Raw genomic sequence first — 24,719 nt, 5'->3', positions numbered from 1 at the left:
AAAAACCCCTTAAGATTATAAATGGCCAGAGTCCAAGCTTTATGGCCATTTTAAGACTGTGCAGTTGTCTGGGAGATAAGATTCATAAAATGTATTTTAAATCTAGCTCTGGACATATTTACCTTTAATCCCAGCACTTGGGAGACAGAGGCAGAAGGGTCTCTGTGAGTTTGAAGTCAGCCTAGTCTACATAGCAAGTTCAAGGCCAGCTAGGGATACATAGTGTGACTGTTTTGAGACTTATTTTAATTTTTAAAATATATAAACAGCTCTGTTCTTCTTGCCCACAGTTCCCCGAGTTATAGAAAATGCACAGAATTTTCTTACTGCTCCAGAAGTGGATAGAAGACAGTCCCAGCAGCTCCCCACTTACCTTTGGCCACACACTCCAGTCACTTCTTTTACCCTTGCTTCTGTGGGTTCCGCTCCTCCCAGAATGTCATATGGAATCACACAGTCTTTCCAGCCAGACTTCGTTCACGTGACACCGGGCATTTGAGAGTACTTCATGATGTCGCAAGTAGTAAGAGCCACTCCTTTTTATGGCTCAGTAATATTCCACATTATGTGGATATACCACATGTTATTATCCATTCTGCAGTTGGAAGACATCTGCCTTGGTCCCCAGTTTTTGGTGGTGGTGAGGGGTGTTGCTATAAATATTCGCACACAGCTTTGTGTGTAAACAAGCTTTCACTTCTTTTGGAGCAGAGTTGAGGAATTATGTGGTGTGTGGATAGCCTTTGCTGGATCCGTCCAAACTGTCCTTCTAAGTGATTTTCTAGTTCATCAGTCCCACCAGATTTCCGCTTGCTGTGAGTCCTGCCTGGCCCTTGGCAGTGGAAACTTTTGCTTTTTACATTTCAGCTCTCCTTGTGGTCTCTTGTGATTTTAGTTTGTGTGATCCTTTGTGCTGTTCTGAATTTCTTCCTGTGCTCCTTTGCCTCTTTATAACATCTTTGGTGTCAAGAGCCTTTGCCCCAAAATAAACAAAAGCTGTTTGTGTGCCTATAGCAGAGTCCCTAGACCGCTTTTTCAGCATTGAGGATAAACCCTTTGGCAGATCTGTGGCTTTCATTCCTTTTAATCCCAGTTTCTAGGTTACCTTCTTATTCTCTGATCAATTCTTTGGGGCAGGGGGAAGCTCTTAATTCTATCAAGTCCAACTTACCAATTTCCCCAAAATATCCGTATGGAGTCATATCTAACAATTATTTGTTTAACTCAGGGTCACCAAGATTTTCTCCTATGTTTTCTTCTACAAATTTTGCATTCTACATTTAGGTCTATGCGATGGTCGATGTTTATTTCACAATCGCCTGGGAAGAGTTTCAGCGAGGGATTGACTAGGTTGGCCTTCAGGCATGTCTGTAGGGGGTGGGAACACCGCCCACAGTGGACACCATTCCCTAGGCAGGGGATCCTGGACTGTCTGCCTAGAAAGAGTGAGCTGAGCACCAGAAGGCAAGCATCCATTGCTCTGTTCTCTGACCGAGCACCCAGCATGGCCACGTGCTTTTAAGTTCTTGATGCTTTCTTGCCTTCTCCACCCTGGTAGATTGCCTTGCAACCGTGACCTGAAATAAGTCTTTCCCCTTAGTTCACCTTCGTGAGAGGAATTCTGTCACAGCAACAGAAAAGACGCCAACACAGTTTGTGTTCCATCTTGAGCTACCTTTCTGGTTAAAGAGTTACATTATTTTTAATGATGTGTATATGTGTGAGTATGTATGTATATATGTAAGTATGTATGTATGTATGTATGTATGTATGTATGTATGTGTGCAAGCGTGCTGCAGGCCAGAAGAGAGCATCAGGTTCCTTGCAGCTAGAGTTACAGGTGTTGTGAGCTACTTGGCATGGGTGCTGGGAACTGAACTTGGTCCTCTAGAAGGGCAGTGTGCACTCTTTTCCACCAAGACATATCTCCAGCCAATTCAATTGATAGTGTTGGGTGCAACTTCTTTTCCATGTAGATTCTTGCTTCCCCAGCACCAAGTACTCCAACTCTTCTTTCACTATTGATTGGCTGATTGGCTGATTGGCTGATTGATTGTGTGTGTGTGTGTGTGTGTGTGTGTGTGTGTGTGTGTAGGGGGGGTGTGCATGCACGTGCACGCTCTCGTGAAATATAATTGGCTATATTTGTGTAGCTCTGTTTTTGGATTCTTTGTTCTGGTTAGTTTGTGTGTCTCTCCAAATTCCCTCTCTGTTATTGGAGTTTTATAATATTTTTGAAATCAGGTATTGATGAGATTATTATGTCTGTGCCACTTCCTCAGTCATCACACGCAAATTTAGAACCAGTTTGCCAATACTTACAGGAGAATTCCTGATGAGATTTTGGTTTGGATTCCATTGAATTCATTAACTTAGAGAAAATGGAAATCTTGAGAATCTTGTCTTTCATTTATGAATCCTGTGTAAGTCTTCATTCATTCACGCTTCCTCTGAGTACTTTGTGGTTATTTTCGTTGTTTGTTTGTTTGTTTTTATTTTTTGTTTTTTTGTTTTGCATCTGCGAGCTACAGGTTTGGTTAGCTCTGTATGCATCCAGTGTCAGATAAATATCAATATGTTTTAAACTTCAACTGCTCATTGCTCGTGTGTAGAAACCTGGCTTTTATGTATCCTAAAACCCTACGTGCTCATAATGTTAGTTGTAAGAAGCCCGTTATATCGCTCAGAGTTTTCTGTGTCATGTCTGTGAAGTATAGTTTCATTTTTTTTCTCCTGATGTTTAAGAGCTTTTCTTGCTTTATTGCAATGGCTAAGGCTTTTAGTGGGACGTCAGATGGTAGAGCTAAATGGAGTCATTCCTCCCTATCGAAAGCACTCATTCCTGCCCTGTCATTACGAAACTACAGATGTGCTGTTTTCTCTAGGGCTTTGATGCATAAGAAGACATATATTCTAAACACCACCCAGCTCGTTCCTGAAAGTTGTCAGGTTGCACAGATGGCATCAAGTTGGAAACGGTCAGAGAAGGGGTTGGGGATTTAGCTCAGTGAGCGCTTGCCTAGGAAGCGCAAGGCCCTGGGTTCGGTCGGGGGGTGGGGGGGGGAAGAAAAGAAAAAAAAAAAAAGGAAACGGTCAGAGAGTCGGTCATAGATTTAGACAAGCGAGGGTAGGGTTAGGTCTTGATCCTATAGCAGCTGCTTGGCCTTAGTGTTCCTGGGAAATTGACTAAGCTAATACATATGAGTTGTATAGAATAAAACCTATTTTCTTGTGGGTCATCCATATGTATTAGTTGTTTTTGGTTCGTTTGAACAATAACAAAGATCGGGAGAGATCCCGGGAAGCTCGGCTGTGAGATTGCTCTGCTCTAGGCTGCTCACAGGGGAAACCATGGAGAACTTTGGGTTTGGAGGCGGATTCTTCAGTCGCTGAGCCCATGGGTGTCAGCAGTGCTTTTGCGCTCTGAGAAATGAGTCAACAGACTGTACTAAGAAGAAGGTCGGCTTCTTTGCGGAGAAATCAATCCCCGCCGAAGACAAAGAGGCATAAATATATGGATTAGGTAAAACGCATCATAAAATAGACTCGACGAATCACGGACGACTGGGTGTTAGGTAAAACGCATCATAAAATAGACTCGACGAATCACGGACGACTGGGTGGTAGAACATGTCCGTGCGTGTGAAGAGCTGGAGGCTTGCGGCTGTAACGAAGACACATGGTTCACTAGCCTACAGGTAGACTTTGTTCAGCTTCCCTTTTCTTCCGCCCAGGAGATGGGGCAAGGCCTTGAACTAGAGGATGGCCAGGACCATGGCCACCAAACCTCCTGTGTCTCTGGAGCACACAGGAGAAGGGCTCATGTAACATTTTCAGTCTGGGGCGACAGATGCACAAAGGTGGGTTCCGGTATTGACCTCGGGGTGCGGGAGTGGAAAGTCGACTGCAGGATTTTACTCTGCGGTCCTCCAGGTGAGCGTGTAGATGTGCAGCAGCAGGTGTAGCCACCGGGGACATTGGCTACTTCCTCTGTTCTTGCCTTTCAGCAAGCAAGGTGTTGCCATGGTAACCGTAGCCTTAGCTGTCTTCTCCAAGGTCCACCAGGCACTCCTTGACTTGTTGGCTATTTCTCTCTTACTCCTTTCCGGTTTTGTCTCATCTCACCTCTTTCTTTTTTCTTCACCCCTCTTGGCCTCTCTCGTTTCGTTGACCCCTTCTTTCTCTACTGCATCCCTCTCGGTCTCAGTGATCTGCTTTTCTCCCCCTCTTCCTGTGGTTGGTTGAAAGTATCCCCAGCCTCTCCCTCACTTCTGAGCACTGGCAGCTCCTCGGAGGACCCTGTTGGACTCTGGGGGCTGCAGTGAGGACATTTTTCTGCCCCATCGGTGCCACAGCACTTGGTGATACTAGTAACTGGAAAAGCCCTCTGGAGGCATTTTCTTCCCCCTCCAGATAGAGATCCACAGGGGTAGATGCCACCCTGGAGTCCTTCCCCTCTTTCTGGGAAGTTCAATCTGGGTAAAGTCTCCTCCAAGGCCCTTGCTTCAGGCCGGCTTTGCAGAGCAGAAGCCCATTAGCCTACAGCGCTAATTAAAAGTCTCCTAGCGGTGTGCCTCAGGCCCACCATTCACTGGATATCAGCAAGGAGCGTGAATATCCAGGAGATTTGTTAAGAGGCAGAGCCTCGCTTTGAAGCCTCCCTTCCCAGTGCCTTGCTGACAATATGTCATCCTCACCGCACCCAGCCCTACTTGATTAGAGTCATTAACCACCTAAGTGTCATACTGTTTGCATTTCTCCCTCGTTGGTGGGAATAAAGCTTCACGCTCCCAATCTCCCCCTTCCCACGGTCTTACATTCCAACACAATCACCACAAAGGTTCTTCATTGCGTGGCCTTTGCGCAGTGCACCTGTCTGGGACCAGGGATAGGGCCAGGGATAATGACTCCCCTGAGTCTAAGGGCTCTTGTAATCTGGCCAAGACATCCTCAGAACCCTTCTTTGCTAGCGATTGGATTAAGCAGCCCAGAGTCTCCCACTGGTGGACGAGAGGCTTTGCAGGGCCAGGGCACAGGAAACATGACAGTAGAACTCAATTGAAGACGACGGTCGGAGAACTAACAAGCCACCCCTGGCTATCATGTAGCTTGCTGTTAGGAAGCCCCATGGCTGATTTGACATACTGAAGGAAGAGGGTTACAGAGAGGCCAGTTTTCATTGCACATCTTGACCAGCAGAGCAGGATTTTTTTTTTTTTTTAACCAAAGCTGCGTTCTGGAAGTCTGGTTAGGAGGCTTTCCCTGTATCTCCTGTCTCTCTTCCTTTCGTGCCCTTCCTTAACGCTATTGCCAAGTCACATGGCTCTCTGTGCCTCATTTCAGCGGTACATTGAGGCAGACAAATACTTGCCCCCCCCTCTACCCCCCCCCCCCCCCGCTGGGGACTCCTCAGTGCCATGCATTAAACCCAGACATGCGTTTTATTTTCTAAGCACGATGTTTTCTTTCAGCTGATTAGCAATTAGGTCTTTACAGGGTGAATCACAGACATTAAACCCATGGTTTCTAAGGACTCCAAGACACGCCCCCTGACCCTAGGGCACCACTGGAAAGGGCGGAGGGGCAGGTCCTTCTGGGCATGTCCAACCCTTCCATGTCTGCTTCTCTCCCCTATACAGGAACGCTGCTTCAAGCTTAAAGTGGGAATTTCAGTATCTGAGAAGTTTCGAGTTGAAAGGGAAGGTAGAGGAGGTTCAAGCTGAGTGGATATGCTAGCTGATGAAATAGATTTTAAAGTCTCCCAAGAATGTTCTGGTTTGTCTAGACACTCAAAAGTAGCTTTTACTTCTTTCTCATTTGGACTCTGTATGGGATGACTCCCCCCCCCCCCCCGCCCCTTTCTTTCTTTCTTTTTTTTTCTTCTTTTCTTTTCTTTCCGGAGCTGGGGACAGAACCCAGGGCCTTGCGCTCGCTAGGCAAGTGCTCTGCCACTGAGCTAAATCCCCACCCCCCACCCCTTTCTTGTTAGAATCTCTCTCTCTCTCTCTCTCTCTCTCTCTCTCTCTCTCTCTCTCTCACACACACACACACACACACACACACACACTCACACTTTGTGTGTGTGCACGTGCAAACACATAAGAAAGTCAGAGAACAACCTGACATCCTTTGGGTGCGTTCCACTTTTTGTTTGAGATATTATGGTGATTTGAATATGCTTGGGCCCTGAGAAGTGGTGCTATTAGTTGTGACCTTGTTGGAGTGGGTGTGGCCTTGTTGGAGTGGGTGTGGCCTTGGAGTGGGTGTGGCCTTGTTGGAGTGGGTGTGGCCCTCTTGGATTAAGTATATCACTATGGGGGTGGGCTTTGAGGTCCTATGCTCAAGCTCTGCCGAGTTGGAAGAGATTCTCCTTCCAGCTGCCCTTGGATCAAGATGTAGAACTCTCAGCTCTGTCTCCAATACCATGTCTGCCTGCACACCGCCATGATGACGATGGACTGAACCTCTGAAACTGTAAGCCAGCCCCAATTCAACGCTGTCTTTTATAAGAGTTGAGCTTGGTCATGGTGTCTGCCCAGCAACGAAACCTTAACTAAAGCAGGCAGGATCTCTCGTGGGGTTGAGCCTTCATCAGGCTGGTGGCAGGCTGGCTGGTGGCAGGCTGGCTGGTGGCAGGCTGGCTGGTGGCAGGCTGGCTGGTGTCAGCTTAACTGGTGTCAGGCTAGCTGGTGGCAGGCTGGCTGGTGGCAGGCTGGCTGGTGGCAGGCTGGCTGGTGGCAGGCTGGCTGGTGGCAGGCTGGCTGGTGGCAGGCTAGCTGGTGGCAGGCTGGCTGGTGGCAGGCTGGCTGGTGGCAGGCTGGCTGGTGGCAGGCTGGCTGGTGGCAGGCTGGCTGGTGGCAGGCTAGCTGGTGTCAGCCTAACTGGTGTCAGCCTAACTGGTGGCAGGCTGGCTGGTGGCAGGCTAGCTGGTGTCAGGCTAGCTGGTGTCAGGCTAGCTGGTGTCAGGCTGGCTGGTGGCAGGCTAGCTGGTGTCAGGCTAGCTGGTGGCAGGCTGGCTGGTGGCAGGCTAGCTGGTGGCAGGCTGGCTGGTGGCAGGCTAGCTGGTGTCAGGCTAGCTGGTGGCAGGCTGGCTGGTGGCAGGCTGGCTGGTGTCAGGCTAGCTGGTGTCAGGCTGGCTGGTGTCAGGCTGGCTGGTGGCAGGCTGGCTGGTGGCAGGCTGGCTGGTGGCAGGCTGGCTGGTGGCAGGCTGGCTGGTGGCAGGCTAGCTGGTGGCAGGCTGGCTGGTGGCAGGCTGGCTGGTGGCAGGCTGGCTGGCTGTTGAGCTTCAAGGGATCCTCCTGTCCCTACTTCCCACCTCGCCAGCAAGGGGAGTATAAACATGTGCTGCCATCCTGACTTCTCATGTGGGTTCTGGGGATTGAACTCTGGGCCTCACGTTTGTGAACCCACTTAGGAGATGTGCAAACAGCTTCCATGAAAGGCTTAATGTCCCTGAGATTTGCTTTTAAACAAATACTACATGTGACATCCCGAGACTGCCATCCATGCCACCGAACACCCAAGCATGTGCGATTGCCCTCTGTTCTGTTGAGCACCAGTGATGTCCTTGTCAGAGAGTGCCTCAAACTGTATTCTACAGGCCAGGTGATGGGCTTGATGCTGTCTCAGGAAATACTGGTTCACACTCAGTGATGCAAGAGTTAGCATGGAGTATTTGTATTCTTAGTTCCATGGTGGGAACTGTGATCTCTCTCAAACAGAGACTATAACTCTGGGTCATAAGGACATTTGACTTGGTTCTTTTTAAAGATTTATTTATTTATTCTATATCAGTACACCGTCACTGTCTTTAGACACACCAGAAGAGGGCATCAGATCTCATTACAGATGGTTGTGAGCCACCGTGTGGTTGCTGGGAATTGAACTCAGGACCTCTGGAAGAGCAGACAGTGCTCTTAACCACTGAGCTGTCTCTTCAGTCCGGCATTTGACTTGTTAACGAAGTCTTTTAGTCTCTTATTCACCTAAGCCCAGGGTCTTAGTATCCCACGAGGTCAGGAGCAAAACAAGCCTCTAATTCTGAAGCACACGGTCACCCCTCTTGGAGTTAAAAAAAAAACAAACAACTTATGGAGACACATGGAGACATGTGGTAGAACTCTCCTGGACAAAGGACCCTGGGGTCCCTGGGAGTGCTCCATTTGGAATGTTGGCTACTGTAGTTTGGGTACAATATAAGTGTGAACCCCCTCTCCCTGAGTTCATGTATCAGAAACTTGGACCCCATGGTGTCAAAATTGGGGTGGTGGAATTTATAAGAGATGGGGCCTACTTCAAAATAGTTAGATCACAGGGCTCTGCCATGGGTAGGAATTAATACTGGACTCACAGAGTGAGTTCCTATGAGAGAGCATTCATAAAACTAGCATCTTCTCATTTAAACCTTTACTAGACATGCGTGGCCTCCACTCCGCTGCTCTGACTAGAAGAGAGGAAAATCTTAGGGCAAGCCCTGTCCGTGGGTCTATAATCATGAAACATTTTCTTGTGTCTGGTTTCTGTGGCTCCTGCTGGCTTTCTTTTGGTCCTTGGAGCTGTCAGGGTCCAAGTTAGCTGTTATCTAACTTGGGGGGAGCCTATCACAATATCTCCCCAAGATGGGTCTGACCACCCATCCTCAATAAGACCATAAAAAGAGCCAACTTAATAATGGAAAACAGGGCAAGCACAAGGCCCTGGGTTCGGTCCCCAGCTCCGAAAAAAAGAAAAAAAAATAATGGAGAGCAGGGAAAGGAGATTAATTCAGTGTAGCCACACTTGGAGCAGAGACAATAAACCCTCACTTTAATCATTGGTATTTCACCAGCAAACTCTGAGCTACAAGTGACTTGGCCTGGCAAGACACGCCCACTATGCAATAATGGTGTGAACACCACGGGGTAACCAAACACTCCTTGTTTAGGTTTAAGTCTGAGTGCATATTATGAAACTCATAATTGGCAGCATTGTTGGGCCAAGGACCTGTGGCTAGTGACATTAAAGTTAAAGTGGAGGGCCAGCTGGTTACAGTGTGGTCCTGTCTACCACTGCCCCATCATTTGTTGGGCTTCAGTCTCCTCCTATAGAACTGTGTGAATTCTCTTTCTGGGAGACACATTCCCTCACTGGCTGGTACCCTCTCATTCTCCCAGAGTGAGGTTCCCGGGGAAATTTCCCAATTATTCGGGGGTCCATCGTTAAAATAGTCTGACAGATTGAGAGACACAGGTGTCTCTTTCAGACATCTTCCTCTCTCCCAAGCAGACCGCAAGAACAGAGACCAGGTAAGCTCTAGACACAGCTGTCGTCCAAAGCGTGGTTGGTTCAAAATAAAATTGTAGTTTCGATTTTTCCCCCCCATTGTTATTAACTTCACAGTTAGATGACTCACCGACGATGGAATTCACCCAACATTTCTAGGAGCATTTATATAGAGAAAATTGTGCTCATGGGCACTTTAGCAGGGAGGAGGAGGGTCGAGAAGTCCAGGGGCTCATGTGGCTCTCCAGGCTTTTGCTTTCCATAGATGCGAGAGCTCTAGCATTGACTGCATTTGTCTGCTGTCACAGGCCGTGTGAGTCAGCTTCTCCTTAAGAGCGGAACAAGCAAAGCTCAGTTGTCTGCAGCCAGAGGAGTTAGTTTGCTTTCAAATAAGCAGGTGACAGGTTGGCTCTACACCAACCACCCCAGCCTCCACTTTCTGCCCCTGGTCCCAGGCTGGTGAAGCAGCTCTTAGAATGACATGCCCTGTGCCATGGTGAGGGACAGATTGAAAGAGCTGGCGGAAGCCTTTTAAGAATTTGAAAGCAGGGTTTGGGGATTTGGCTCAGTGGTAGAGTGCTTGCCTTGCAAGCACAAGGCCCTGGGTTCGGTCCCCAGCTCCGAAAAAAAAAAAAAAGAATTTGAAAGCAGCACTTGAAGGCAGAGGCAGGTGGATCTCTGAGTTCGAGGACAGCCAGGACTACACAGAGAAACCCTGTCTTGAAAAACAAACAATGGCAAAGTGAATTCTGCACGGCGGCGACACGGGCTCTATCCCGTGGTAGCGAGCTTGCAAGCTCAAGTCTAACCCAAGCCACAGAAGCCCAATCTTCTTTTTCTCTTTTAAAAAATTCCGCTGAGCTCTGGCATGTTCCCATTGCCCAACGGAGTGAATGGCGGATGCTGACACTGGGTAGAGGAAAACACTCATGTGGCGGGCTGTAAAGATCTAGAGGGAAGGTTTGCTCCTGTCCCTCTGCCACAGGCACTCACGTGTTTGTTTCTCGGTTTTACGAGGCCACTGTTCTAGGCCAAACTCCTGTGCCCGAACAGCAGGATCAAACACAAACGGGGGGAAGGTCACGGAAATGGTTCCTAGTGATATTCTGCTGTGCTCGTAGACTGGTGTCTGGCCCAATTGTCACCAGAGAGGCTTCCAGCAACGGATGAAAACAGATGCAGAGAGACCCCCAGCCAAACTTTGGGGGAATCCTGCACATGAGGGGGAGGAAGGATTGTAGGGGTCCAGGACACCATAAGAAAACCCACAAAATCAACAAAACTGGACCCACACACACACATACACATATGCACACTGCCCTGGTTGGTTAGTTCCTGTCATCTTGAAGCACACACTGACTTCTGGGAAGAGGAACTCTCAATTGAGGAAACGCACGTCTCCATCAGATTGGCCTGTCCGCAGTCCTGCGTGGCTACGCTCTTGGTTGGTGATTGACATTGGAGGGCCTAGCCCACAGCGTGGGGTGGCACCCTGGGGCTGATAATCCTAGGGTGTAAATGAAAGCAGTCTGAATAAGACAGTAAGCAGCAATCTTCCATGGCCTGTGCCCCAGTTCCTTCCTCGAGTTTCTTGCCCTGATTTCCCTTCGTGATGGGCTGTGATTAGAATGTATGAAACAAACCCTTTCCTTCCAAGTTGTTTTTTTTTTTACTAGTATGTATGCATGTGTGCATACACTGTAACTTGACCCCACCCGATATTAGCCAGGTATTTATTTATTTTTTATATTTCTGCCTTCCTGCTGAGAAAAGTAACTTGGAGAATGCTGTCTTTATCAGGACTTCTATTGTTCTGATAAAACGCCATCACCCAAAGCAGCCTGGGAAGGAAAGTATTTATTTCACCTTAGAGCTAGTCCATCACCCAGGAAAGTCAGGGCAGGAATTCAAGGCAGGAGCTGAGGCAGAGGCCACAGAGGAGTGCTAATTAATTGGCTTGATCACCACACTTCTCGGCTCGCTTTCTCATAGCACTCAGGACCAGCATAGGGTTGGAACTGCCCAAAGTGGGCTAAGTCCTCCCACATCAATCCCCAATCAATGAAATGCCCCACCGATTTGCCTACAAGCTAGTCTGATGTGGGCATTTTCTCAGTCGAGGCTCCCTCTTCCCACATGACTCTAGCCCATCAGGTTGACATAGAAACCAGTCCACATAGGACCAGTCTGCTTTGGGGGTTTTGTTTCTGCTCCCCCCATTCTTTTCTGTGCATAAAACTAACCCTTCTGCTTGGCTCATGGGACACTTGTTTTCTGTTCGGGTGTGAGATATTATCTGATTCTGGTATTGAAAATGAGGTCCTGGAAGAGCTTTAAATTGCTATAATTTTGTCACTTGATACAGCCAAGAGGAGGATTGAGGGATGGCGAACAGCCACGGTAAGCCTTCTCTCAATAGTAGATAGAAGGGAGGGGAGAGCCAGCCATGCCCGTGCTCCCAGTAAAGCCGTGCACGTATCACTGTATTAATGGGAGGTTCGCTCAGGAATGGGCTTGTTTGGAAAACCCAGCTCGGTTTCAGCTTGACTTTTCTCTGGTCTCCTCTGAGTGCCTTAGAATCTCCTCACGGTGGGAGCAACACCCCAGCTTGTGGAGATAGCCAATGGGTTGCATGTGCTTTTGTTCCTTAAATTCCTCTTCCCCTTCCCCTCTGTGGTGCACACATGTCCCATAACCATGGCAAATCCCACCCCAACCCACCTAAACTTTCTTCTGTTCTTTTATTGGTGAAACGGCCATATTTTAGGTCTAGTAAGGAATTATACACCTTCATTCCTACAGCTTTCTCATGGCTCAGAGCACTGTCTGTCCCAGGCCATTAAATTCCACTTAAGCACTTGTTTATTGCACTGTGAGAAGGCTGGCTCTGCAGTTGTTGTAAAAGCTGATGCTCCCTAGAATAAAAAAAAATATGAATTCGCTTCTGGGCATCTGGAAGTGTGTTTGAATTATTGCTGGGTCCTTCTGCAGTGTTTGATCGCTGGTTTTAATTACTTATCTGTTTCCCCCCCAGTACAGCTGATTGCCGGAGTTGTTCTCTTTGTGTATCATTTATCCTAGCCCACCCTTCAATCCCATTGTGTAGGTGATGATGAATGACCTTGAACTTCTGATCTCCCAGCCTCTACTTGAGTGCTTGGGATGGCAAGCATGTGCTACCCATGTCTGGTTTGCACAGTGCTGGGGAACATGCAAGGAAAGGCACTTTATCAATTGAGCAATATTCTTAAGAAGTCTAGATCATTACAGATGCTTATCCTATACTTATGTGGTGGTTGACTAGGCATGACCCTGTAGACTCACGTGTTTGAATGCTTGGCCCATAGGGAGTGGCACCATTAGGAACTGTGGCCTTGTTGGAGGAATTGTGTCACTGCGGGTGTGGGCTTTGAGGTCTCCTATGCTCAAGCTTGACCCGGTGTGGAAACCAGTTTCCTTCTGCTGCCTTTGGATCAAGCTGTAGAATTCCCATCTCTTTCTCCGGCACCATGTCTGCTTGGAAGCTGCCGTGCTTCCCACCATGATGATAATGGACTAAACCTCTGAAACTGCAAGACATCCCCAATTAACCGTTTTCCTTTGTTAAGATTTGCCTTGGTCGGGGCTGGGGATTTAGCTCAGTGGTAGAGCGCTTACCTAGGAAGCGCAAGGCCCTGGGTTCGGTCCCCAGCTCCGAAAAAAAAAGAACCAAAAAAAAAAAAAAAGATTTGCCTTGGTCATGGTTTCTCTTCACAGCAATGAAACCCTAATTAAGACAGGAGTTAGTATTGGGAGTAGGGTGCTGGTAGGCCTGACCATGCTTTTGTTAGGGAGAATGTGGATTTGGGGGCTTTGGATCATGGAATGCTTTAAGTGGGGCTTTCTAATGCTTTCTAATGGAAACATGGAAGACAGGGGTAGTGAGGGAGACTTGAAGTGTGGGAACCTGGCTCAAGAGGAGAAGAGGTTTTAGTAGGTTGCCTAGAGATTGTTCTTGTGATATTTTAGTGTGAATGTGGCTGGCTGCGTTTTGCCCTTGTCTCAAGAGTCTGCCTGAGGTTAAAGTGAAGAGATTTCAATTAATTGTATCGAGAAAGGAAATATCAAAAGAGCCTCCCATAGACTCTGTCCTGAGGTTCACTCTTATGAAGATCGTGTCTTGATCAAATGTAGCAAACTGAGGAAGAAAAAAAATAGAAAATGTTTGGTTTAAGAGTTAAAAGGGCACCAAGAGGTGTGAGGGAGCCAAATCTGTGTTCACGGAGATAAACAAATATTCAATGGAATTAAGGAGTGGTGACCTCCGATAGATCCCACCCAGCTAGGCTTCCATCCCGTGCAAAGGATGTTGGAAAGGGACCTTGCCACCTCTTCTAAATTTACTGTGCATTCGCATCATACGAGGGAGTTTTATCATGTTAGGCGTTATTGTGACCTGGTTATTGTTTTCACTTGGAGATATGATTTGAGATATGATTTCATAAGGAGATATGATTGTCTGTCAACTTGACAAAAGGTGTGGATTCTTGGTTGCCAACCTAACTATATCTGGAATGAACTACAATCCAGACATGGAGGGCACATCTCTGACCTGAATCTTGAGACAGGTAGACAACAACATGCCTTCGATCCGGACCTTGAGACTGGAAGACACAGGCTTTTGATCCTGATGGACACATAACTTTAATCCAGATCTTGAGGCATAATGGCTATGCTTATAAAGATCTACCACGAAGAGAAATTTTTGAAAAGCTTAGGTCCAGCCGTGGCGGTACCTCTGAGTTCTAGGCCAGCCTGGTCTACAGAGCAAGTTCCAGAACAGCCAGGCTTAGGGAGTGAAGGAAATCTTTGAAAGTGGAATTGAGAAGATGTGATTGGACAAGGGGCCTTGCTCCAGCCCCAGCAAGCAGGAGAGCTTGGCAGATTCGGCTCCATGGCTCTGGTTTTAGAATCAAGGATGGAATTTCTCTCTCTGAATTAAGGAAAGCTACCGAGGCCAGGAATATGTCTGGTGTCCCTGCATGGAGGCCTGGAGAGGCCATTATGAGAAGCTGTGAAGGTGAGGCCTGATTGCCTTGAATTCCCCAAGAGGTTAGAGATGCCAGAGCTGTGGGATACCTGCTGAAGGGAGCGGCCAACAGGGAGCAAGAGAAAGAGAAATGTGTGGTAGGCAGCAAAGCTGGGAGGAGTTGGAGATCTGAAGAACAATTTGACATCAGACAAGGAAATGTTGAGTTTGGAGTTTGCCCGGCTGATTTTCCGTCCCGCTTGGGTCCGATATCTCCTCACTATGCTCCCCCCTGTGTTTTGGGATGGTAATGTATATCCTGTGCCATGATACGTCGGACGTATGTGATCTGCTTTTTCTAATTTTGATTGTATAGGGGATCTTAGTTAAGAGATTGCATGAATCTCAGAACAAAATTTAAACTTGGAACTTTTAAACATTGTTGAGACCGTGATGTACAATGGAGGCTTTTGAAGTTGGACTAATGCATTTTTTCTTATGTTATGGATACAAGCCTATGGGGGCCAGGCAGTGGAGTGTGGTTGTTTGAGATAGGAATGACCCCCTTACAGACACATGGGTTTATATACTTGGCGCATAGGGAGTGGCACTATTACTTGTTAGGTCAAGTGTGTATCACTGTGGGGGTGGCCTTTGAGGTCTCCTGTGCTTAAGCTCCACCCAGTGCGGAAGCCAATCTCCTTTCGCTGCCCTTGGGTCAAGATGTAGCACTCTCAGCTCTTCTCCAGCACCACATCTGTGTGGGTCTTGCCATGCTCCCACCATGATGACGATGGACTAAGTTTTCAAAGCTGTAAGCCAGCCCCAATTAAACGTTTGCTTTCATAAGACTTGCCTTGGCTATGGTGTCTCTTCACAGCAATGAAACCCTGGCCAAGACCCTGGCCTTTCAGTCTACAGCTCAGGCCATGAAGGTGCTAAGGGGACAGGCATTCGTGTGGGCAGGCGGGGGGAGTGTCTGAGCTCTCCTTTAATTCTGGCTGTGTTCTTAATTAAACACTTGCACACCCATTCATCATCTCAGACCGAGTGACTATGAAAGAGACAAATGGTGTTTAGACGTGGGGTTCGAGAGGGGAGAGAGGGAACAATCAGAACCGCATCCTCATCAGCCTTCTTGGGTCATGGTAAGACTGATTTTGTACTGAGAGTCCCGTTAAGCCACCGGGGGGTTTGAGCCTGGCCTGTCTGAAATTTTTAAAGGATGACCCTGGCTCTGTCACCAGGGATAGATCAGAGCAGGGAGAGCATCGACCTGTACCCCTGATGCACTTTCTCTGCAGACTTAAGTGCTTCCATGGTTCTGGCAACATTCAGCAAGCAGAGAAAACCCAAGTTTGTAAAATGCTCTGTGAGAAGCCCCTTTGAAAATGTTCACAGCATCCAGTTTTACTGAAGCCACTCACACTCCCAAAATAGAATCCAATCCAAGCCCCAGCTTGCGACCCACTTCTCCGGAATGCCATCCAGAGCAGCCGAGCTCAGCAGCAGCTAAAGTCTTGGGGAGAGCTTCTGGAGAGTCCGTGCAGCTACTCTTGTCCCTGACGCCTGGTGTTCTCAAAGTCGTTTTCAGCTCCATCTTGCATTCCTGACAGGGCACCCTAAAACTCTAACCCCCCACAGGTCACAGTCGGAGGGCTCCGAGCTGCTCTCTGTGTAAGTTGCTAGGTTTTGACCTTTTTTGTGTTTTTCTTCTAGAAGGCAGAACCATTCTGTCTCCCACTGCCCTATGGTTGGGGTGTCAGGAGTGTGTCCAGTTGTCATGCCTGTGGCCGTGGTCCCCACCCTGCTCCTTTCTCTTTTTTTTTTTCTCTCTTCACTTTTATGATCACTGGAAGAGAAGTGTTTTGAGGTAACCTACCCCGTTCCCCCACAGATAACCTACCCATTCTCCCCGCCTCTTCCTCTCACTTACCTTATCTATCTTCCCCCTTTTCCCCCTCACTTCATTATTTAAATTGTTTTTCATTAATTTGTGTCTATCTGTCTGTCTGTCTGTGTATGTGTGTACTCATGTGCATGTGCCCACAGAGAACAGAAGAGGGTGATAGGTCCCCAGAGCTAGAGTTACAGGTGGGTGGGAGTGGTGCCTGTGTGGGAGCAAAGGTCCCATTTTAAGAGCAACAAGAACTCTAACCACTGAACCATCTTTCCCCTCCTGTCTCTTGTTTTCAAGACTGAGCAGAGAATTTTTCTCAGGATACTTCTCCCTTCCCTGACATCTCAGAGAGCTCACAGTGGCAAATGGAGAAATCACAGATAAGCTCTGAATCTCACGGAGAGCCTCACTAGGAGGTAGGAGTTTGAGGATTTCCAGGGCCCAGCCATGGTCCTGCTCTTGCTGGGTTTGGGTGTTCTGTGGACTGTCTGCCATTGGGTTGTAAGGTGTTATTCTTAGGTTTGCGCTTGTACCAACAGAAGGCTGGGTTTGGGAGAGTTGAGGTTGTAGAGAGGTACATTCCTTCTTTGTCTCTGTCTTCTAAGGTCAATTGTCACCCACTCACAAGCTCTGTCACCGAACACAGCTGCTGGGCTGAGGGCCATGCCTTTCGGGGACATCTAAGATCCAAACTATAGCCACAGATTTGTGAGATCCAGTAACTGCCATGCAGAGGAAGCTGACAAAGACACCTTGGATGTGACTCCAGAGCCTACCCATGGTGGATCTGCTCAGCCCCCTACCCTGATCCCCCCACATTCTCTAAAGATAGGGTTTTTGTGGGGATGGCAAGACAAAGGAAATGTATGCAGATGAGGTCATTTTTTAAAAAATATTAAAAACACATTTAGGCTACTTTTATGGTTTGGGTTTTGTGTACTATGTCTGAGGTGCCGATGGGATATGGCCATAGCTTCAGGATGTGGAGCCCAGCGGGACAAAGTAATGTCATTGGGGTGTGAGCCCCTCTTACCTCCTCATGAGGTGAACGTGTACCTCTACTACATGGTTCTATTGTCATGGGTTGTGTGTCTATGACCTAAGGTGACCCTGGAACAAAACCTCTGAAACCGTAAGCCAGGATCCATCTTTCCTTCTTTTAGTGTTGGTTTTCTCAGGCAATTAGTCATACATACCTACAGGAAGCTGGCCAGCATGGATTTCAAATCAAGGGGATGGGCATTGGGTATGGGCTTTGGACGCTGTCACCTGGTTTATTACCCTTTGTGACAGGGGAAGGTATTAGTTCCCCACTAGAGCAGAGGCAGGTCCCAGCTGGCCTGCTGCACCTGAGTTCAGCCCTGTTGGTTGCTCTCTTTCCTTTTGCTCTGTACCCGTAGCTAACGGTCCCTTTGAGTCTGGGTCTGTAGGCTTCATTAGCCACAGTCCACTCCTTGGCCACCTGCCACAACACCCCCCCCCCCAGTCCTTCTTGGTGAAGACAGGTAGTGATCATTGTGGAGACGAGAGGCCAGCCAGATCAGAAGGATTGACTCAAGAGTATCTAGTGGAGGGCTGGAGAGATGGTTTGCTTTGTCCAAGCATGAGGACCTGAGTTTGGATCCCAGGAGCTACCTAGCAAACCAGGTATAGTTCCATGTACATCGGTGACCCCAACACTATGGGGCACTGGAGACAAGAGGATTTCTTGGGGTTGCCTGCTGTCTACCTTGCTGAAAAACACGTTAGCTCAAGGTTTAGGAAGAGACCTTGCCTCAGAAAGAATAAGATGGAGAGGGGTAGAAGGGGACCCCTAAAGCTCCCCTCTCAGTTCCGTACACACATGTACACGTATGCCATATGTACCTAGACTGCGTTCCCACATTCACACCCACAGGCTTATTTAAAGTTTATATAAAAATACATACTGGAGAAGAGCCCATAGATTGTCATGTGGCACTCCTGCAGGGAACTCATCTGGACTGTGGGCACGTTGCAGACCCATTCACATCATGGTGGTTCACACCTATTCCCTCCCTTGTGGACTTAGCCTTGTGAAAAGCTTCCTTGTGGAGGGCCACGAGCTCTTTCATAGTTAGAAGGCCAATGAGGTTTTATTTTGAAATCTTCCTTGTCTTTGTCTGGAATCCTCCAGACTTCTCTCTGGCCCTGCAAGGCTCTTCATGGTGCGGCACTCCACTGGGCTATGGGGTTGCTGTCCATGGTGGGGTGCTCCCCTGGACTGTGGGGTCGCTCTCCATGGTGGGATGCTCCACTGGACTGTGGGGTTGCTTGCCATTCCTTACTTGCCCATGATGCTCCCTTGGCCTTACTTCTCCTCCCATCTGTCTTCTCCAATTTGTAGCTTCCCCGAGATGCATTTCATTTGAAGGCGTTCCTCCATGAGGTAGAGCCTGGCTTTCCTGCTCTGGAGCCACAGTCCCTGTTCCTGAGGTGCCCAGCTGTTGCTGCAGAGAGAATGATTTGAAGACTTAGCAGGAAGTGCAGTGGGGAACCTGTATTGCACATCCTTGAACATTGGATAGTGGGGAGCAGACCAATGAATCCCTTAGTCCTTCCCAGTAGCTCTGTTTTCTGTGCACTGGCCGAGGCATCGTTGGGAATACAGAGCTGGTTTCTCCTTCGAATGCCCTATACCAAACATTGTGTGACAGTTTTCCCGGGGAGATAGAGAAAAATATCTAATGACCCTAGATAGGAAAACAATGATAGACCAAAGCAATGATACTACCAAAGACAAGTTCAAGGAACCAGTGAGTTTATCGGGTCTCCTTGCAGGGGTGAGTGAGAGCTTAGTTACAGGGACAGGATGACTCAAAGGCAGCAGCAACCCTGAGCACACCCCTGGCACACAGTATAGGGGATGCCTCTTGAAAGCTCGAGCTCTGGTGTTTACTGGAGGACTTTAGGTAGCTTGACAGGTCAGAGAGTCTCTTCCAGGCAGCTCAACTGGTCTGTGTTTTTCCCAGCAGCTCTGCTGGTAGCTGTTCTTCCCAGCAAGCCTTACTGCCTGTATAACCTTGAGGAAGGAGGAGCTTTGTGCATTTCATCAGTTTTAGGTACTTCCTGAGACTTGGAGTCACTCATTTCCCAAGTCTTTTTTTTTTCCCATGTAGAAAGGTTTGATGAGAGAAGAAGAGTAGAAGAAGAGAGGAAAGGCCGGTCATGGGCACATGGGGGGGAAGGGGGAGATGGGGAGAGAAGCACAGGGAAGAGCAGAGCAGAGAAGAACAAAGAGAGAGCAAGAGAAGAGTAAGACCATCATTTCCCAAGTCTTAAGGAGTCTCTCTCCAGGATGGAATATTTTAAGTTAGTGGAAGTTACCATATAATACCAAGCAGATACACAGTGTCTTCTCAGGTTACTGAGGGCAGAGTAGGAAGCCCTGGACAATACAGAAATGATCTTAACTACACAGATGATTTTTTCTCCACTTCCTTTACTTTCTCCAAGTTCTCATGCCCCTCTTTAATTTGCAGATGTTCTGAAAAACATGTCAATTTCATCTCAGTGTTAAGAAATAGCCTGTGTGTGTGTATGTGTGTCTCTGTCTGTTTCTCTCTGTCTCTGTCTCTCTGTGCGCGTGCGTGTGTGCATGCGTGTGTGTGTGTGTGTGTGTGTGTATGTGCGCGCGCGCGTGCGCGTGTGTGTGAGTGTTTGCGCTTGTGCATGTGTACGATGTAGAGTGTTCCCTTTCTTGACTGACAAACTGTCTGCTAGAGGTATGCCAACTCCGACTGGGCATGCTTGGTAAATCACTCTCATGGCCTCACCAGAGTTGAGGTGTGGAAGCTACAGGGTCCCTCCTGGTACAAGTCACACCTGGTAAACAGAAACTAAGATACTCCTGAATCCAGGAAGACAGCTTCAGTGGCCACAGGAAGTCTACCCTTTGAACTTGACCTTTGGCCCATGTCTGATCATTAGATTTTTGCCAAGATGCTTTAGAAGGGAAGTGGGTGAGAAGGTTTCTTGTAAAGGGGAGAGGTGGGACATAGACCTGGTGGCCTTAGGACAGTGATGTCCTGGTGAAGTGGCAGCCACGTTCAGCTGCTTTGTGTGACCCATGTGGCCATCTCTAGTTTAGAAAGCCTAGAAAAGAGGAACAGAAAAGGAATGGAAATTTCTGTGCACAGTGGAATTCTGGGACCAGCCTTCAGGGTTCCCAGAAACATGGGCAGGATGGACTTTGTAAGACAGCAGGGACCTGCCTTCAAGAAAAGGGTCAGGGACAAGGGTTATGTATGTGTTTAAGGGGAACAATTGTGATGGGATCATTTTTCCCGTCCTGTCATAAAGCTTTGAGATTTCTTTTTTGTTCGCCTGTGTTTGGCCATGTATGTTTCTGTGTGCATACACATACAAAGGGCACGCTTGTCTGTATGCATCCATGTTCCACCCCTGTGAATATGGCTGACAGTATGTCATATCTCAGAGATCACAAAAATGGTGTAGATTAATGGGCCACTCAGAGGCAGTTAACTCCAGAGCTGGCTCACTGACTGAGCAGAAATTCCCATTGTTGTGAAGACAAGCTGCTCCCACTTGATCCCCTCTTAAGAAACAAAAGCCTCCTTTGTGTGCGCCTGCGCTCCTAGGCAAGGGCAGACAAGGGACGTGTGTGTCGCAGCAGACAGCCCTCGACAAGGACAGATGGTGGTGTGGGTGTGAGTGGCTGGCTCCCGTCTACACAAAGGGAAAAGGGCGGGTTTTTGAAAAATGTCTATTTAGCAGACTTTTTATTTTCCCTGGATCCGGGGACATTTTAGTTAAAGGTGTGAATCCAGGAGCTGTGGGGTGTGAGCTGCTCCAGGCTGACAGTGCGTGGGACCATCTGGGCTGCGTGGCGTGTGGTTACTGTCAGCCTGGCTGGGCTCTGCCCACTGCTAGGATTAACAAGGTGCCAGCACGTGAGTGTAACACATAGAAGGTGGTAGAGGGAGGCCGGCAGGAGTGAGCTGAGGTGGAGGGCCTCATGTGCACCCGTGGGACTTTTAACTCACGGGAAAGTCCGAGTGGGCCCATGCAGAGGCCTGTGCTATGCAAAGGGGAAGGTGGAGCTTAGATGTCTTAAGAGAATTGGGCACACCATAGCAGGTAGGGCCAGAGGGAACCAGCAGGGGGCAGAAGTCAAAACTGAGAGGAAAATGGAGGTCAGAGCGTGGGCTCCTCTGGGGAAGGAGGTTCCAGTGGAGCTGGAGAGATGGCTCAGCACTCACGTTCAGGAGCTCTTCAGAGCACCCACATCAGGTGCCTCACAGGTGCCTGTGATCCCAACTGCAGGGCATGTACCCCTCTACTCTGGCTTTGCAGGCACCTGCACACATGGGCACATAAACCACACATGCACATACACAATTAAATATTAGAACTGCACTTACAGACGGGAGCGTAGCATGGCTCTCTGAGAGGCCCTCCCAGCAGCTGACTGAGACAGATGCAGATACTTACAGCCAACCTTAGCTTCAAGTCAGGGACTCCTACAGAGGAATTATGGGAAGGACTGAAGGAGCTGAAGGGGAGGGAGACCAACAGTCTCAACTTACCCATACCCCTGGGAGTCCAGAGACTAAGCCACCAACCAAAGAGCATACACTGGCTGGTCTGAAGCCCGTGACACATAGATAGCAGAGGACTGCCTTACCAAGTCTCAGTGGGAAAGCATGTGCCTAATCCTATAGAGACTTGAGGCCACAGAGAAGGGGGAAAAGCAGGGGAGCACCCTCTCAGAGGCAAGGGGGAGGGGGAATGAGATGAAGAACTATGGGAGGGGGGCAATGTCTGGAATATAAATAAACAAAATAATTTAAAAAACTTAAAAGAAATAAGTGAAATGGGTGTGTGTGTGTGTGTGTGTGTGTGTGTGTGTGTGTGTGTGTGTGTGTGTAGGGCGTGGGATAGTGAACAGTTTAGGTCAGGCCAGTGTTACTGGTCCTACTCTCCCTGAGCTGTAGCTCTGGCCCTACTTGCCTGGGATTGGCTCTGCACTACTGAGGGCGTGGTTGAGTTTTAGTTCACCATGGAAGGGTTGGTGCCTCCTGAATCTGTAAAACCTCACATATGCTAAAACAGGCTAAGGCTGTATATAAAAATAATATTACTAACTAGTGCCCAGGATTGGGGACAGCAACAACTCCCTGAGGTCATACAACAAAGAAAAGACAGACGCTCAGGTTCAGGCGGCAAAACATCCACAGATGTAATGAAAATTCATCTCTCTCCCCTTCAAGAGAAGCAAAGCCTTGATCCATCTAGGGGATAACTGGCATGCTTTAAAATCCAAACAGGCCTATCATGATCAGACGGCTCAGGGGCTTACACTTGTATGTGGGGTATGAATTCTCCCCGCAAACCCCACTTCTCAACAACTTTGTATTTTTAGCTTTCTAGTACTGGTGTGCAGACCTTTTGACATTCAAACGCTTCCCTGATGGAAGGGGCCTGGGAACATTGCTGGAGAAATGGCACAGCAAACTGTCATGCAGTCACGTTCATGATCCCCAACCTCATGGATCCTTAGTGAAAGGTCTGAAACCTGAGATGCACGGTCCCCATGTGCTTCCCGGGATGACTAGTCCAAATATTTACCTGTGCGTGCCCTTAACCTCATGCCCATGTTTGAACTTTTCCTCCTCTGTGAATGAAGCCATCTCTCACTTCTCTGGGCCAATTGAGCCTCCCGGGACTCCACCCACTTCATACTTTCTTGAATTTGCCTTCCTGTTTACTTCCTGCTTGGTCACCTCAGCGGAGGCGAACTCAGTCAGGTCCCTGCCCTTCTGCAGGATTCATTTCCCTGGCCCCATGATTGAGCCCCATCCCTTTTCTACAGGTACTTGCCTGAAAGCCTTCCTTCATTACGTTCACAGCATCTGCCCTGAGGGCTCTGTTTATTTCTCTCGAGAATGCTCAAGAAATTCTCATTAAATGTAGTATTTTTGCCCCAACACTCTACTGTTTCTTACCATTCGTTTCCTGGTTGTGGGTTTACTTGTTCATGCAGCTCTACCGTGTGTGCCCTATCAGTACAGGTTAGGACTTTTCAGAATAGCTACAAGTTAGCTGGAGAGTTTTATCCTATTTCTTGCTCAAGAATGGAGTGGAAGATGGGAACGCAGCTTTGATTTTGATTTCATCCTGGAAGGACATCTTGGGATGCCCCTGGTGCTCGGAGTGTCTGCACATCTTGGGATGCCCCTGGTGCTCGGAGTGTCTGCACATCTTGGGATGCCCCTGGTGCTCGGAGTGTCTGCACATCTTGGGATGCCCCTGGTGCTCGGAGTGTCTGCACATCTTGGGATGCCCCTGGTGCTCGGAGTGTCTGCACATCTTGGGATGCCCCTGGTGCTCGGAGTGTCTGCACATCTTGGGATGCCCCTGGTGCTCGGAGTGTCTGCACATCTTGGGATGCCCCTGGTAGTCTGAAAGGCTGTCTTAGTTAGGGTTTTACTGCTGTGAACAGACACCATGACCAAGGCAAGTCTTATAAAGGACAACATTTAACTGGGGCTGGCTTACAGGTTCAGAGGTTCAGTCCATTATCATCAAGGCAGGAACATGGCAGCATCCAGGCAGGCATGGTGCAGGAGGAGCTGAGAGTTCTACATCTTCATCTGAAGGCTGCTAGCAGAATACTGCTTCTAGGCATCTGGAATGAGGGTCTTAAAGCCCACCCCCACAGTGACACACCCACTCCAACAGAACCACACCTTATAATAGTGCCAGTCCCCGGGCCAAGCACTATTACACAGGCCAACACTTACAAGCTAGTGGAAAGCCAATGGAAACAGGAGGGATGGAGACGGTGGGTGGAGCTTACAGCTGGAGACTCCGGGCTTCAATGAGGGATATACTATGTAGCACTGTTATAGACTAGGGAAGGATACTGTGTAGCATTGACGTAGACTCCGGCTTCAATGAGGGATACTGTGTAGCACTGACATCCTGATCACAACTGTTTGGTCTCCATGTCTTTAGTACACAGGACCAGGACTCTGGTTGGTAGCTGATGCTTCCTATCCAGAACCCTTTGTAGTCATCATTGTCATAAACAAACTTAGTTTTGTCCATGAGATGTAAAGGGAGTTGCAGGTTGAGAGTTGGGAAAGGAGTTAAGATTGAACTAAAAAACAAGATTATGCTTGGACCTCAAGCATGGCTCCTACCATTTTAACATTTTTATTTGAATTATCTTTATAGAATAGGCAGTCCTGTCTCTTTGTAGGCAATGTTCACAGTAACTTGGCTGTCAGTTGGTGAGGGACTCCAGTCAGACTCCAGTGTTGGGTCCTTTGCCCTTCTCATGCCCACCGTGAGGAATTCATGTGTTGGAATTACAGACTTGTGCCACCATATCTGGTTTTATGTGGGACTGGAGCCCAAGGCTTCACACATGCTTGACAGGCGTTGCTAGGCAACGACTCTAACGATGGAGCTACATCCCCAACCCCTCCATCCCTAATCCTAAAGACCCATGATGGCCCAAAGTCAGTTTTTGGAAACATCCTCATTGCTTGGAGGAATGTAGAC

At 48.3% G+C, this 24,719-nt stretch overlaps 1 protein-coding gene and 1 non-coding gene across 14 annotated transcripts in view; both read left to right on the top strand.

The window, feature by feature from the left end:
• Positions 1–24,719, top strand: part of Slc39a11 (solute carrier family 39, member 11) — a 421,148-nt gene that overhangs the window by 197,326 nt on the left and 199,103 nt on the right. The gene's annotated exons all lie outside the window — the stretch shown is intronic.
• Trnaa-ugc10 (transfer RNA alanine (anticodon UGC) 10) lies at positions 9,813–9,887 on the top strand. The gene has a single exon. It is a non-coding gene; the product is annotated as a tRNA-Ala (tRNA).

Source organism: Rattus norvegicus, chromosome 10 (assembly GCF_036323735.1).
Source record: "Rattus norvegicus strain BN/NHsdMcwi chromosome 10, GRCr8, whole genome shotgun sequence".
Classification (NCBI taxonomy): domain Eukaryota; kingdom Metazoa; phylum Chordata; class Mammalia; order Rodentia; family Muridae; genus Rattus; species Rattus norvegicus.
The sequence above is the reverse complement of the archived record's forward strand: the minus strand, read 5'-3'. Positions and strand labels throughout refer to the sequence as shown.